We start from the raw sequence: 17,164 nt of genomic DNA, 5'->3' as shown, positions 1-17,164 counted from the left end.
GGCTCAAGTCATCGCTATGAGAGAATTTTATTTTAAAAGTGTCATCTTAAACTTCAAGGATGTCAGCTAAGCATCACAATTAAACATGTCAAAGGAGAAACCATTGTCAAAATGCCCACTTAATCTACCTAAACATCTCAAACCTACCCTTTGCCAAACTTTTATAACTCATTTTTTAAAGTTTTTTTTTCTCTCTCTTTTTAAACAAGAGAAAGTAAGCAGATATGTGGTAGTGAAAACTAATCCACATCGAGACACGGTGTAATCTCTGAGCCCACTATACAGATAAAGGAGGAAAAGAGCTAGAATTCGGTGCACTACTGCACAGGAGCCTAGCAACCTACAACTTCCAGCAGAGCTAAGGGAGCAGAAAGTTTTTCTTTTTTCCCCCGGAGCATGGCGATGTTGATTCCATAAAGTTTGTGCTGAGACAGAAAGGAATAAAAATGAATTTGTAACAGGGAAAGGTAGAGATTCTTTTTTGATCCTATTCTGTTCAAAGCATTTCTCCCCCAAATAAGTTGAAAACCATGGTATAAAAGAGAGAAAAGAGGCCTCAAAAGCAGGGTAACTGAGCACAAGATGGGGGGAAAACTGCAATTTGCTCCCAGAGACTAGAGATAATTTAAAAAGGAAGGTTGGAAATTATCCGTATTTCTTTTCTCTCCTTCCCTACCTTATCATCATCTTCATCTTATTCACTTTCATCCTCATCTGCTTCTTCATCAATAACTTTCAATCTTTCTTCTACCATATTATCATCTTCTCCTTCCCCTTCATCATACATGTCAGGAACCAAGTGGTATTGTAATAGACTTAGCCAAATATCATCTTTGAGGACTTCTTCTAACTCACCTGCATCTGCATCAGAATGGTCAGTAAGCCAGGTTAAGTATGTCCCTGGTTTCTCACAATGTCTGTGCCCATTGGCTTTATTCTGTGTTGGACTTGAATGGTTCATTGAATCCTTCTTAGATTTCCATTCGATTTCAGTGGACTTTGAAGCTGAATCTCCACTCTCAGTCAGATGAAATTCTGAAGAGGGAACACGGCTTTCAAAGCAAAGCTTTTCATCAAAATAAAATTCTACTTTGTAACATGATTTTAACATCTTAAAATTCTGTCGTGTCAACTCTTGTCATACAATGCAATGTCTCATCATCCTCCTCCCCCAAGCAGTGCAGACTCTTAATGATGGTTGACAGAGTTACAGCAAAATTTGGGGTTTGTGCAATTAATTCCGACCTCTTGAAAAAATGTTTGGCAGTTTGTTACATTTCTGTTCTGCTTCCAAAATCTCCTCACTGGCTTATTCTTTGGTCTGTTTCACTTTCTACCTCACCGATATGTCCAATCGTTTCTCACTGTTTTTTTCTGAAGTCTAGTGGAGATGCGCTTGTCCTCAGGAGCCTACAGGGCCCAGCAGGTGTTGGGAGGTGGGAGGTGGAGCCTGCAAGGGGGAGAGGCTGGAAGGGCAACAGGTGGGTGTGGCTTCCCTTTGGCCCTGGGGTGGGGGGTGCACTCACTCTGCTTGTGTTTGTTTCTGGGCCAATCCATGCACTTGGAATATTCTCCCATTTATTTGTGTCTTCTTTAGTTTCTTTTAATGAAGTTTTATAATTTTCACAATACAAATCTTTTATCTCTTTAGTTTTATTTATACTGAAATATTTTACTGTTTTGATGCTATTTTAAATGGGATTTTTTTTCTCAATTTTGTTTTCAGTTTGTTTTAGTATATAGAAATGTAACTAATTGTACACTTGGATAGTGATATTATATACTCCTACATTATCGAATTCATTTATTAGGTCTAACAGTTTTTTTTGTGTGTGTGAAGGCTTTCGGGTTTTCTGTATGTAACATCATGTCTTTTGCAAACAGAGTTAATTTTACTTCTTTCTTTTCAAATTAGATATCTTTCATTAGTTTTTTCTTGCTCAATTGCTCTAGTTAGGAATTTCAGTACTGTGTTGGATAGAATTAGTGATGAGGCATCTTTGCTTTGTTTCTGATTTTAGAGGAAAAGCTTTCAATTTTTCAACATCGAGTATAATGTTACCTGTGGGCTTTCACATATGGTCTTTATTATTATTTTTAAATTTTTCTATTTATAATTCATTGAGAGATTTTATTATGAAAGGGTATTGAATTTTATCAAATTCTTCTTTTGCATTTATTGAGATGATCTTGTAATTTTTATCCTTCATTTCGTTAATGTGGTATATCACATTGGATTTGCAAGTATTGAACTATTCTCATATTGCTGGGATAAATCCTATTTGGTCATAGTGTAGTATTCTTAAGAAGTGTTATTGAGTTTTATTTACTAATATTTTGTTGAGGATTTCTGCATCTATGCTTATCAGGGATATTGGTATGTTGTTTTTTACTTTTTTTGTAATGTGTTTAGCTTTGATATCAGGATAAATCTAGCCTCATAAAAATGAGTTTGGTAGTGTTCTTTTCAGTTTTTTGGCAGAGTTGGCAAAGGTTGGCATTAATTCTTCTTTTATATGGTTATGAATTCAGCAGTGAAGCTTTTCTTCATTGGAAAGTTTTTTTTATTACTGATTCAGTCTCCTTAGTGATTATCAAGGTATACAGGTTTTCTGTTCCTTCACAACCAACTTTGGTAAGTTGTGTCTTTATAGAAATTTATACATTTTTTTTCTAAATTATCCAATTTGTTGGCATACAGTTAATTGTTCATAGTAGTCTCAGATGATCCTTTTTTATTTCTGTGGCATCAGTTGTAATGTCCCATCTTTTGTTTCTGATATTACTTATTTGAGTCTTCACTCTTTTCTTGGTTAATTTAGCTAAAGGTTTGTCAGTTTCATTTATTTAAAAAAATTTAGCTTGATTATTGTCTATTGTTTTACTGTTCACTATTTTGATTATGTCTGTTGCAATCTCTATTATTTCTTTCTTTCTCTAAACATTGGGCTTAGCTTGCTCTTCTTTTCCTAGTTCCTCAATATATAAACTTAGATTGTTTACTTGAGACTTGTTTCTTTCTTAATGTGGCCATTTATCGCTATAAACCTCTCTTGGTACTGCTTTTACTCTAACTCATAAGTGTTGGTATGTAGTGTTTGTTTTCATTCACCTCAAGATATATTCTAATCTCTCTATGATTCTTCTTTGACCCCTTTGATTGTTCAACAGTGTGTCATTTAATTTTCATGTTTGTGAACTTTCAAGTTTGTTTGTTTGTTTGTTTCCTATTGATTTCTAGCTTCATTCCATGGTGGTTAGAAAAGATTCTTGGTATGGTTTCAATCTTCTTACATTTCTTAAGACTTTTTATAGTAAACCTCACACGTGATCTGTACCAAAGAATGTTCTATGTGTGTTCGAAGGGTATTATATCTCTGTGCCATTGGGTGGAATGTTCTGAATATGTTTAGTTCAGTCCATTTGGTCTATAATGTTCAAATCCACTATTTTTTATATCTATTTTCTGTCTGAATGTTCTATGTATTATTGAAAGTAGAGTATTAAAGTTCATATTATTGTGCTGCTGTCTGTTTCTCTCATTAGGTCTGGCAATATCTGCTTTGTATATCTAGATGCTGTGATGTTGGGTACATTTATATTTATATCTGTTAAATATTTCTGGTGAATTGACTTTTTATCATTATGTAATGTTCTTCTCTGTCTCTTGTAGCAGTTTTTTTTTTTTTTTTTTACTTAATGTTATATTTTTCTAATGAAATATAGCCAACAACGCTCTCATTTGTTTACAATATTGGTAGAATTATTTTTAAATGTCGAGTTTAACATATCTCAACCCTTGGGTTTTGTAAAATGTCAGACTAAGGCAGAAATCATCACAAAGAAAAAGAGATATTAAGTAGGTAAGACAATGTGATAAATTAAGGATTAGAGAAATATCAAGTTGAGTGGCAGTAGGCAGAATAATCATGAGGGAAGAGATCACAGGTAGCATACAAGAAAAAAAAAACTTATTATTTTATAAGAGAAAGTGTAAAACAGCTCAATGGGGAAATAAATTAAAATTCTATCATCATTTTGATTAAAAAGCATATCTATCATTTTTTGGTGATCTACCCTGACATTTAATTTTGCATAAGTGATTAAAAAATAATGCCGGTATGGAAAATGACAGCTATTTTGTTGCCCGTGTTGTCAGAATCCAAAAGGCTGTGTTGTGAAATATTCTGTAGTATCCCCTTGGAGAATTCTGTCTTCATAGTGGTTATTTATGTTTGTGCAGGCCTTGAGTTATAAATGCTCAACACACACAGATCACTAAGTAAAGGCATTATTGTAGAAAAGAAAAACATCTTACAGAGAGCATTGACTGCTTAGTGTTATTGGCTTCAACTAGATATTATGCAAACTCTTATAATAGCCCCTTTGATGTTTAATAAACTTAGTTGCATACATTTCTGTACCCCACTACTATACCAGCACTATACTATATATTTTAGGGAGGGAAAGATCCAAGTTTCATCTTGTTTTCTTAAAGTCAGCAAATTGCTAAATCTGTTAGTGCCTATTGATTGATATAAGTGAATGAAATTTTAGCTGTCACAAAAACATTGCTTTTTGTAATTTTCCTAAACTTTTGAATAAAGCAGGATGTTTTAAATGGGTTTCCCATGCGTGTGAAAATCACTTAGCCTGGGCAAAAAAAATTATATATATATAAAACTACAGTTCATAGTAGAAGGAAACCAAATTATTTATTTTACTGCTGTAACATCAGTTGTCAGAAAGAGTACAGTAGTGTTAAAATGGATAAAATAGAGCATTTTTCTCAGATATTCTTCAAAATATGTATGCTTTTCTAATTTATTTTTCTACTCCCTTTTTCCCATATACTAACCTAGAGGAACATATTTTTGTTGGCTGAATTGATATTTATATTCTTGAATAATTTAACAGACAAAGAGATGGACTATACACATTTTAAGACACTTCTGTGTCATCTTTCCAAGAATGAAAGAGAAAATCAAATTATGGAAATAGCAGAGAAACTAAAACTTTCCAACTATATTCATATAAACTTATATATTTAGGAAAGTGAAATGAGTTTCTATGCTAAAATTTCAAGAGCTGAAACAAAAGCAATACTATTATAATATTATTTAAATACACAAAATGTTTATTTTGTTGGTTTCATTTTAATATGAATATTCATGGACATTATTACTGGCTAATTTGTCTTTCTATTCTATGAAATTCTTTTAAATAAACTATAATGTTTCCATAAAGATCTTGCAAATTGTCAAGAGTCAGCTACTCTCTAGAGATCTTATCCCAGCATATCAACTGAAAAGGTAGATATCTAAGACATTAATCCCTATACAACTGTACAGCCTTGCAACAGAACAGATTGTTAGAGGAGGAGAGGGAGAATTTAGAGAACTGAAACAGAATATCTTTTGGTCTTGATCATGTCACTCTATTCTTTCAAATATTAAAAAATATATATATATTCAACAATACATGTATTATAGGATAGTTTTGTATTTGAAAATGTTTGGCAACTTAAAGTGTATTTTTACATTGAAGATATTTCCTATCAGAATCATTTTGGGAATTATATATGAAATATTGCAATCTTGATTATTTGGTTAATATTCCGTTTTTAAAAAACATATACTTTAAATTTACTTTCTGTATTTCTGCTGGCTATTGAAGAAATATATGCAGAATACAAAATAAGAAAACAAGTTAGTCTGTATTGCCTTACATGCATTTTAAGTTTTTCAAGTTAATTGTAAAATTATTCTGATTTAGTTTGAGTAGTAAATAAGAGTGTTTTCTTTTAATCTTTTAAAATAGATGTATGGATTATGAAACAAATAATGTCTATGTACTTGAAATCTTTTCAAGATAATCGCTATAGATTCAAGAGAATTTTTTTGCATGATCGACTTATATTCCATTGAATAAATATTTTACGATTTTATAATTATTTCCCTACTGATGGGAATTCAAATTGATTCTACTCTTACATTGAAAATATTCTATTATTGGATCCTGGGAAGATGGTAGAGTAGGAAGCATTGGGAACAACCAGACTACAATTACAGTAGCAGATTCTGTCTGATGTAAATATTTTAGAATTGTGGAGTCTATTGACAGCTTGCACTTTTCAGGGAAAGGCTTGGACAGTAAATTGCGGTAAATTTTAGTCAATGTTAGCTTTAGCTTAACAATGGCTACCCATAACACATCCTCCAGCCCTTTGAAAATCAGCTGTGTGAGTGTTCCTGGAACAGCTTGCTCACATTGTGGCAGCCAGGGTAAGAAATAAAGACCTCATTCTCTAAATATTGGGGATCAGTGTTCTGATTGCTGATTGGTGTTTCTGATCTCAGAAATTTAGATAAAGTGGCAATTGTAGCTGCTTCTCCCCTTATTGTCGCAAGGCCCTCTCCTTTCATCTTTATTTTTTTCTTCTTCCCTTTTTGGGAGCCAGACATTAAAGATTAGACTATTCAAAGGCAGTTGCAAATAGGGGAGATATTAGAGAGTCGACATCCATGCCCAGGGAAAGGTGAATACTCTGCAGAGATCTGAAAGGACCACAAATCTTCACCTTAGGCTGATCCTCAGGACAGCCCACATCAATGAAAACAGAACGAAATCCAGTGAACCCTGGGGAAGGATGTTAATCTTATTTCCAGAGATATCATGATATCAGATTCAAATGTTTAGTTTTTAATTTAAAAAACTCATAAGGCATATCAAGAAATAGGAAAGTATGTATCATTTAAAAGAAAAAAAATAAACCAAGATAAATTATTTATGAGAAAAACCTGATGGTGGAACTACTAGACAGACTTTAAAACTACTCTAAAGATTCTCAAAGAACTAACAAAAGACTTGGGGAATGTTAAGAAAATAATATATGAACAAAATGGAGATATCAATAAAGAAATAGAAAAACTAAAAAAGCAATCAACTAGAAATTCCGGAGCTTAAACATATAATAATTGAAATGAAAAATTCTCTAGAGAGATTCACAGGCTGATATGAGCAGGCAGAATAAAGAATCAAGGAACGCGAAGACAGGAAAAATTGGAATGAGTGATTCTGAGGAACAGAAAGAAAAAATATTGAAGAAGAGTGAACAGAGTTTACAGGACCTGTGGAACACAGTCAAATGGGTCAACACATAGAGTATGGGAGTTTTGAGAAGAGAGAGAAAGAAAAAAAAGCAGAGAGATATTTGAAGAAATAAGGACAGACATTTTTCCAACTTTGATGAAATACATGCATATAAATAAACAGCTTGACAAACTTCAAGTGGGATGAAATCAGAGACCCATACCAAGATACATTCTAATGGAAGTATCAAAAGTCTAAGACAAAAAGCCTATCTTGAAAGCATCAGAAAGTAACATAACATACAATGGATCCTCAATGAGATTAACAAATTTCTCATCAGAAACTTTAGAAGGTAGAAAATAGTAGACCGATATATTTAAAGTGTACAAGAAAGATAATCTATCAACCAAAAATCTTATGTCCAGAAAAAATTATTTTTCAAAAGTAAGGGAGAAAGTAAAACATTTCCAGATAAACAAAAATAGAGAGAGTCCATTACTAGACATGCACTGTAGAAATGCTAAAGGGAATTCTTCAGGTTCAAATGTAAGGACACTTAGTAGTAACTCAAATGAATAGTTATTCAACATCACTAATTATTAGGGAAATAAAATGAGAACCATTGTAGGACACCACTTCACACACATTCACACATTAGGAGCATTGCTATTTAAAAAAAAAAAAAAGAATGACAAAGATGTGGAGAAGTTATAACTTTTGTGCACTGTTGGTGAGAATGTAAAATGATACAGCTGCCGTGGACAATAGTATGGTGCCTCAAAAAAAAATAAAAAATAGAATTACCTAATGATTCAGTGATTTACTTCTGGGAACATATCCCCCCTCCTCCCAAATGAAAGCAAGGTCTTGAAGAGAAATCTGTACTCGCGTGTTCATAGCAGGATTATTAACTGTAGCTAAAATGTAGAAGCAACTCAAGTGTACATTGCAGATTAGTAGATAAGCAAAATGTGATATATGCATATAGTAGAATATTATTCAGCCTTTAAAAGGAGGAAATTCTGATATAAACCATAATGTGAAGGAACACTAACGATGTTAAGTGAATTAAGCCAATCAGAAAAAAAAAAATGTATAATTCTACTTACATGAAGTTCTTAGAGTAATCAAAATCATGGAGATGAAAAGTTGAATGGTGATTGCCAGAGGCGAGGGATACAGGGAATGTGGAGTTATCCTGTTATTGTTTAACAATATAGACTTTCAATTTTTTTTTTAGGTGAAAGTTTTTGATATGTATGGTGGTGATAGCTGTACTACAATATGCTTGTACTTAATACTATGGAGCTGAACTTGAGATGATACATTTTATGTTACTTATATTTTACCATTTTTTTTTAACTGAAAGGAAAAAGTAAGATGATTGGGGAAATTTGAACAGGGACTGGTTATTAGATGAAATCAATAAATTATCCATTTTGTTAGAAGTTTCATGATGTTTGGTTAGGATGGAAATATTTTTTCAAAAATATATAGTAGTCTTGAAGTATTTAGTGGTCTTTATGTAATTTACTTTAAAGTACTTCAGTAATAGCAATAAATGGATGAAGAATTGTGTCAAAATATCAACAACTGTTAAATCTAAGTGATGTGTATAGGTGTTCATTATACTAAGCTATTTTTTTTAATTTAAACATTTTGATAAGAAAAAATTTAAATATTCATTATTGTAGAGCTCATATTTCATTACTTTGTCCTTTTTTATATATTTTATTTCTTTGCAAAAGCAACAATACAGAAATTAAAAAAGAAATAATTAGTATTGTCATATCACTTAAAGGCAACCCTTGCCAATAATATATTTCTTTATGATTTTTTTTCTGTACTGATTTTTTTCCTTGGTTATAAAAAAAGTCATAACAAAATTATTTGTGATTAACCTTTTTGTAAATTATGTTAAAATGTTCCATTAAACCTTCTTGTACATATTTTCTGGTATATGAATAAAGCAATTCCCAGGAATGAGATTGTTGGCTCAAAGAGTATGCATACTTATAATTGATACTGCCAGCTATATTCCTAAGAATATAATAATAACATTACATGTATTTATTATTGATTTTTAAGGATGAGATTATTTGTCCCACTACTCATAGCTTTTTTGCTGAAGAGAGATGAAAGACTATAATATTTTTGTCCTCTCTCTGGTTTACTCATCCCAAGGGGAGAAGGAATGACAGAATCTTATTAATGAGAAAGAGTAAAAAGACCACACATTTACATCTTTTCTCTCTTCTTTCTTTCCTTTTTGAAGCTGGCCTATCAGACGTGAAATTGTATTCCTCTTTTGCCATATAGCAAAAGGCTTGCTTCTATGAAAGAAGTCTGCAACTGCTAGAACTATCTGTGATAGAATGAGTAAGATTCCAATAATTTAAACCATATTTTTAAATAGCAGCTTTTAATACAGATTTTTTATTTACTCTGCATCTACTCTCTTATAAATTGTCACTGTTCCTTCAAAACTGATTTAGACTTTTACCACAGCAAGAGAGAGTGACTTCAGATATCACTGACATTGAATTGGACAGTGATGAAATTTGATTTTCAAATTGAGGGCCAACTTCAGCCTTCTCCACAGGATAGTGGCTATTTTGATGTAAATAGGGCTACAGGTGCTGGCCTTAAGTACAAACTTGTGAGCCTCATGGAGTAGTCCAACCTTAAGCATAGGTATGAAGAGCTTCTCTAGGCTTCAACATAGATGAGAGATGTGTGTGTATGTAATTATTTAATATAACATACAAGATGTATTTTGTTGCGGAATTTTAACATATACATATATGCGTATAACTATAATCATCATCAAGATACAAAACAGTTTCACCATCCCATAAAACGTTGTGGCAGTCTTCCTTGAATTCATTCTCTCCTTCTACCCCTAAGCCACAGCAACATTGATCTGTTCACTATCACCGTACTTTTACCTTTTAAGAAAGGTCACATAAATGTAAGTGTGGAACGTATGACTTTATAGATAAGCTTTTTTCACTCACCATAATACCACCAAGACTCATCAAGTTATCGTTTGCATAAATAATTTTTTCCTTTTGTTGCTGAATAATGTTCCATTGTATGCTTTTTCTTTATCTATTCCATCATTTAGAAACATTTTTTTTATTTCAGATTTTTTTGTAATTATGAATAGCGTGCTATAAAAATCCATATGCAGATATTAGTGTGAACGTGAGTTTTAATTTCTCTGGGTTAAATATCCAAGAGAGAGACTGCTGAGTCCTATGGTAATGATATGTTTAAATTTATAAGAAACTGTCACATTTTTTCAAGTGGCAGTATCATTTTGCATTCCCACCAGGAAAATATGACAGCTCCAGTTTCTCTGCAACCTCACCAGCACATGATATTGTCTATATTTTTTAAAATTATTTAGCTATTGGAGGATCGCTCTTGGCTGATGAGGACTATGTTACTCAGAATGCTTAGGAGATTAGACTCTTAAGCAAACTTCCCTAGGTCATGGCCTTCAGTCAGTGACCAATCTAAAGGCTATAGCAGCCTAAACTGCTATTTTCCAGGTATAATTAATGGCTTTATGTCATTATGTCTCCTGAAATCCCATTTTTTTTTTTTGTATCATTTAAGGGAAGGATGTGTAAATTTTTCTTGTATAAAGACAAATAGTAAATATTTTAGTCTCTACAACCCACGTTTCATTTCATCCTAATGAATAAGATCTAGAGATCTGTGTACCACATTGTATTCATATACTTTATTGTGCACTTAAAATTTAAGAGGATAGATCTCACATTAAGTGTTCTTGCCACAATTATAAAAAGAAAAACAAAAAGCTTTGTTATGTTTCAATAAAATTTAATTAATGAGTACTGAAATTTAAATATCATATAATTTCTATATGCCAGGAAATATTATTCTTTAGTTTTTTTTCAGCATTTAAAAAATTATAAACCATTCTTAAGATGTGTAGCATGTTGATTTGATACATTTATATTGCAATATAATTATCACTTTAATGTTAATACCTCTAACATGTCACATAATCACCATTTATTTTTGTGATGAGGACATTTAAGATCTAACAGTTTTGAAGTTTATAATTCAATACTGTTGACGATACTCACTATGCTGTGCATTAGATCTCCAAAGCATTTTTATTTGTTAGTTGTAAGGTTATGTGCCTTTAATAGCATATATATATATATATATATATATATATATATATATATATATATATACTTTCTCTTTTTGAAAAAAAATGGCATTTGCAATTGTGATAAAAATGAAATAATGTTTTTATAAAATTTGATTTTAACTTAAGTGAAAAAGAATGGTATTTATCTCTTCATATGTGCCTATATATGTGTATATGTGTTTGATTACATGAATGTATTAATACATGCACACATTTTATAAACATTTTTTCAATATTGATAAAGAAACAAGAGTTTTAACAGAGGTGGGGGAAATTTTTTTCTATATACTTTTGATTTGCAAATCTCTTATTTTCTCATCCAAATAATTATTTTTATATGGGAATAGCCAAATGTTCAAATAAGCAAAAATTACCTATTTGGTTGCCCTGGATTTACATCTTTAAAATATATATACGTGTTTTTTTTCTTAGTATATTGATTAATGTAATGAGATGACAGTTACTGTTTAGAGGAAAGACAGACTGAAGTCTGTGATGACATGGTTATCTATTTCATAAATTTCTGACATAGTATGGCAATGTACACACAGACCAATTCAGTGAAATGCTATTCTATATATGTTGCATACCCTACATGTATATATCATTTTGTAAGACTACTTTTTCTTAGTAAACCAGCACTTTTTCCTTTGAAAAAATGTTGAACATAGCTGCTAATATAAATTAATGTTCTTCACTACAAGATTGGAGCCCTAAACATATTACAGAATATCATTCGAAAGGAAGATACAGACAAAATGACTTTTTCTTTTTTATGTAAGACTAGGCTCCTTTTCTTTCATGTGCTTTTATCTTGAATCAAATCTTTTCCAGAATTCCGTAAGAGTCATTCAGTTTGGTCACATGTAGCCTACCATTTCTGACTAAAATATATCAAAAAATAATAGGCTAATAAATTCAGACTAATGTCTTTCATTTACAAGAAAAGGTAAAGATGTTATTTAAGTCGAAATAGAAAGAATAGAGTAAAATTGAGAGTCATATAGTTATTAAATTATGAATCCAGAGACTATAATCCTGGTGGCAAGTAAATATAAATAATTAGCTATTTAAAACTTTCAGAAATATTTCTATTTAATATCACAATTTGTTGGGATAAAGGATTTTGATGTCATTTTATTTTCATATGGAAGTATGTTGAATTGAAAAATACAGAGTTAAACAGATTGATAAAAGTCTTCCAACTTAAACAGTGAAAATTAAAGAATAATGCATGTACACTAATTCGTTAACATAATCCTATATAATTCATGAATAAATAAAGCTCCACATTGGTTTTTAGAGGCAGGTGTTAGTTCATTAAAATATTCTTTTATAAAGTAATATCTGTGCCAAGGCACATATCAGGGATTAGCTTTAGTTAAAGCAATTTCCTGAAGAGTTATTTGCATTTCTTTATAATATTGCATATTTTAATAAAGACACATTGCAGAGAGACTGAGTCAGAGAAATTGCAGTAACTAAAAGTCACAAACTGTATTACAGGTAGAGCTGATATGAAAATCTAGGCATGATTCATTTCTTTTCTAATTTTGATTTAGGATCTACTATTTTTATCAGTATGCTAACAATACCTTTTTTGTTTTTCTATTAATTGGAAAGAAAATAAATAAAGATTATCTATTGCTTTATCTTTTTAATCATACTTTTCCCCCTAACACCTGTTCAAATATTCAAAGAATGCTTAGAGTTTTAAAACAATAGTTTTCAAAGTTTGTTCCTACATACATATTAAAAATGTAGATTCATGAACCTTAACTTGACCTATGGAAACTGAATATCTGGAGGTGAGTCAGGAAATTCTTTTCACAGGTTCTCCATGTGATTCTCAGGCATAGTAGAGTCCATGAGAACCACCATTTGAATGTATATGTTTTTAAGTAAATTTTATAGTTAATCTACAATGTTTTTAAGCTAATTTTAATTTTAGTTTTAATGAAAATTTACAAATATTTGCTTGGATTTTTTCTTCATTGTAACCTTAATGTAGGATGAAATTATAATAAGACAATTTAAAATGCTTTTTATTTCTGTTGTAGTTTAGGGAATGGAATAAAAAATATGGAAATGCCAAGAAAGTCATTTAAGAGCAGGTAGAATTTGTAGTTACTCTCATATATCATAAAAATAATTCATGCAATTATTATGCAAATATGTGTGTGCATATGTAAAATATGTGTACTATTATATGTATATCCCTAATTAAATATAGAAATGTTTTAGGCTTATGTAAAATTTTTTGAAATTGTTATGTTTTGATTACAATGTATTTAGGATTAACATTTTACTTTTGACAACCTTTGTGACTTGGTTAGATAAATTTCTTTGTTTTGATATTTATTTATTTTTATTCATATTAATTTTTTGTTTTAATACTTCTTACATAATTAAAATTATGATACACAAAATTGATGTTATCTTACATGTCTGCTAACAGTTATTTGTATGTGCCATACGAAGAGTAAAGCATGAGGAAACAGAGAAAAATCTACTATACCTTCATAATTTACACGTTTTGGCTATTGTGAAAAATCTACTATACCTTCATAATTTACACGTTTTGGCTATTGTGAATAATGCTGCAATGTACATGGGCAGTGCAAATATAAAGATTGTGACTTCATTTCTTTTGGATATGTACCTAGAAGTGAGATTACTGTTTCATACAGTAGTTTCGTTTCTAATTTTTTGAAGAACCTCCATACTGTTTTCCATCGTGGCTGCATCAATTGACATTTCTACAAGCAGTGTATAAGGTTACCTTTTCCCTGTACCTTAGCAAACACTTATTATCTTGTCTTTTTTGTAATGCCACTCCAACAAGTTGAAGTGATATCTCATGGCTTTGATATGCATTTTCCTGATTAGTGATTTTGAGCATCTTTTCATGTACGTGTTTACCATTTGCATGTGTGGGAAATACCTATTCATGTCTTTTGTTAATCAAGTTGTTTTCTTGGTATTGAGTTGTATGTATTCCTTATATATTTTAAATATGAACCCTTTATTAAATATATGATTTTCAAATATTTAATTTTGTTGATTATTTCTTTTGCTGTGCAGAAATTTTTTTAGTTTGATTTATTCACACTAGTTTATTTTAGCTTATTAATTTTTCTTTATTTGTTTAATTGGGTTTTTTTGCTTGTGCCTTTTGTAGCATATACAAAAAATCATTGCTAAGACCAATGCCAACAGATATTTCCCCTACATTGACAAAGGGGTTTTTCCCTTACGTTTTCTTCCAGGAGTTTTATTATTTCAGCTTTTTCATTTAGTCTTTAACCCATTTCGAGTTACTTTTGTGAATGTCGTTAAGACAAAGATACCTTTTTTATTTGTTTGCATCTGAATTTCCAATTTTTCCAGCACTACTTATTAAAGGAAGTATCACCTCTCCATTGAGTATTTCTTGGCTCCCTTGTCAAATATTAGTTGACTGTATCGCCTTATTTCTGGACTCTCATTCTGTTCCATTGGTCTGTGTGGATGTTTTTATGCCAGTAACATACAATTTTGGTCATTATAGGTTTGAAATATTAAATCAGGAAGTGTGACGCCTCCAGCTTTTTAGTTTCTCAGGATCGCTTTAGCTACTGGAGGTCTTTGGTGGTTCCATATGAATTTTAGAATTATTTTTCTGTTTCTTTGAAAAATGCCATTGGAATTTTTGATGGCGATTTCATTGACTCTATAGATAGCTTTGAGTAATATAGAAATTTTAATAAGATTAATTCTTATGATCCATGAACACAGGATATCTTTCTATTTATTTGTATCTTCTTGAATTTCTTTCATCAGTACAGATCTTTTATTTCTTTGGTTAAATTTATTTTATGATTTTATTGGTTTTGATGTTATTGTAAATGGGATTATTTTTTCTTTTTCAAATACTTCATTGTTAGTATATAGAGAAACAACTGATTTTTGTATGTTTATTTTTTATCCTGCAACTTTACCGAATTCCATTTCTACTTCTAATAATTTTTTGGTGGTGTCCATAAGATTTTTTTGTTTATAGATTATATGCCTTTTATTTCTTGCTCTTCATTTTTTATTTATTTTTATTTTTTGGAAGAGTTTGAGACGGATCAACATGGTAAATTTCACCAGTAGAACTGTTTAGTTCTGGATTTTTCTTTCTTGGCAGATTTTTCTGATTATCGATTCAACCTCTTTATTCCTGATTGGCCCATTCAGATTTTTAATTTCTTCATGATTCAGTATTGGTGAATGAATGGAGAGAAAAACAAGACCCAACTATTTTGCATTGTATTCATTGCCTTCTTCAGCTTCAGATTTTGCCTGGTTACTTTTATTATTATTATTATTATTATTATTATTATTATTATTATTATTGTTATATCTCTCTGTTAAATTTTTCAGTTTGTTCATGCATTATTTTCCTAATTTTATTGAAATATCTGTAGGTTTTCTTGTTGCTTACTAAACTTGCTGAAAACCACTGTTTTGGATTCTTTATCAGGAAAACTGCCGATCTTCATTTCTGTGGTGTCAGTTACTGGGAAATTATCATGTTCTTTGGCTAGTGTCCACGTGTCTATGATTTTCAAGTTCTTTGAAGCCTTGGATTGCTGTCTTTACATCAGAGTTGTGGTTCCCTCCTTTAATCATTACCGACTGGCTTCGGGAGCACAGTGATTCTGAGGTGTCCTCAGATTTCTTGTATTGATGAGCCTACTCCACACTTATTTTCTCCTGAAGGGGAAGTCTAAAGATTGTATGCCCGCAAAGCTGGGTTGACTGCTGCCAGCCCCTCATATGCTTTCCCCAGAGTGGTGTTGAATGCTCAGGTTTGTGTCCCAGTCTTGCAGAGGTGAGCTGGTTTTCTGTGCCTGCTTGCTAGGTGTCTTCAAAGACTTCCTATTGCCATTATTAGGGAAGGACATATGAAGCAGACCACAGCATGGAGGTGTGAGTAGGTATCTTTGGACCACTTGGGGGATCCACAGAGGAGGCACACCCAATAGCTCATGGGCTGGTTCATAGTATAGTCTATGAAGCAGTTAGTAGGATCTTGTCCTTTGAAAATTTTCATTTTGAGCTATGGGTGCTGTACTTTGAGCTGCTCCCTACTCCTCCCCACCCCCACCATCATGTAGTCCATGACTTGCCATTCTGGATAAGGTGAGGGGAAAAAAAATGATCTCTATCAGCTTCTCACTCAGCTGGAGAAGCTAAGTGCTCACTCACATGCTCACTTTACCCTGTAAGAGAAACTGGGAGCTGAGGTGGACTTCTTGGCCCTGAGCTGTGCCATCTTTAGGGGCATATGACACAGGTAAAGTGAAATTCCTCCTCTTTAGTGCATCTAATCTTAGACATATTTGCTCCATCTGTGCCCTAAAACATCTCTACTGGACTCTTTCTCACAATAGCTCTCCTCAATGGGTGATTTTTTACTCCTCTACTTGCTTTTGACTATATAAATTTAATGGTGGAAGTATACTCACCAGCTGGTTACCATTACCTGTGGCAGTGGAGACAAAAGGATATGTAAATGATGTGGATATGGGTAAATAGAAGGAGATAGGAAACATTTTTAATAAAGAACACATGGTTAACAAGTACACAATTAAACAAAATGGAACCAAAAAACTTAAAATCTTAGACCTAAAGGACCTTAAGCAAGGAGGTATTCTGACACCAATTAGTAGGTCTTTTCCAGAACATCTCCCTTGGCTAAATGAAAGATTATAACCAAATACTTGGTGAAGAAGAGTAAGACACTGGTATCAGAAACTAGTTCACATAAAAAAGTGCTATTGACAGATACATAGAAAGTTTATATAACTTCAATTTATAAAACATTTGTTTCATTCTTAGGTTACTTCATAG

General features: G+C 31.7%; 1 pseudogene; it reads right to left on the bottom strand.

Moving 5' to 3' along the window:
• Positions 1 to 625: 625 nt before the first annotated feature.
• LOC107512030 overlaps positions 626 to 17,164 on the bottom strand; it is a 32,540-nt pseudogene continuing 16,001 nt past the window's right edge.

The sequence above is a fragment of the Rousettus aegyptiacus genome, unplaced genomic scaffold (genome assembly GCF_014176215.1).
Source record: "Rousettus aegyptiacus isolate mRouAeg1 unplaced genomic scaffold, mRouAeg1.p scaffold_m13_p_11, whole genome shotgun sequence".
NCBI classification, from domain to species: Eukaryota; Metazoa; Chordata; class Mammalia; order Chiroptera; family Pteropodidae; genus Rousettus; species Rousettus aegyptiacus.
Note: the sequence above shows the minus strand (reverse complement) of the source record. Positions and strands in the feature narration are given on the sequence as shown.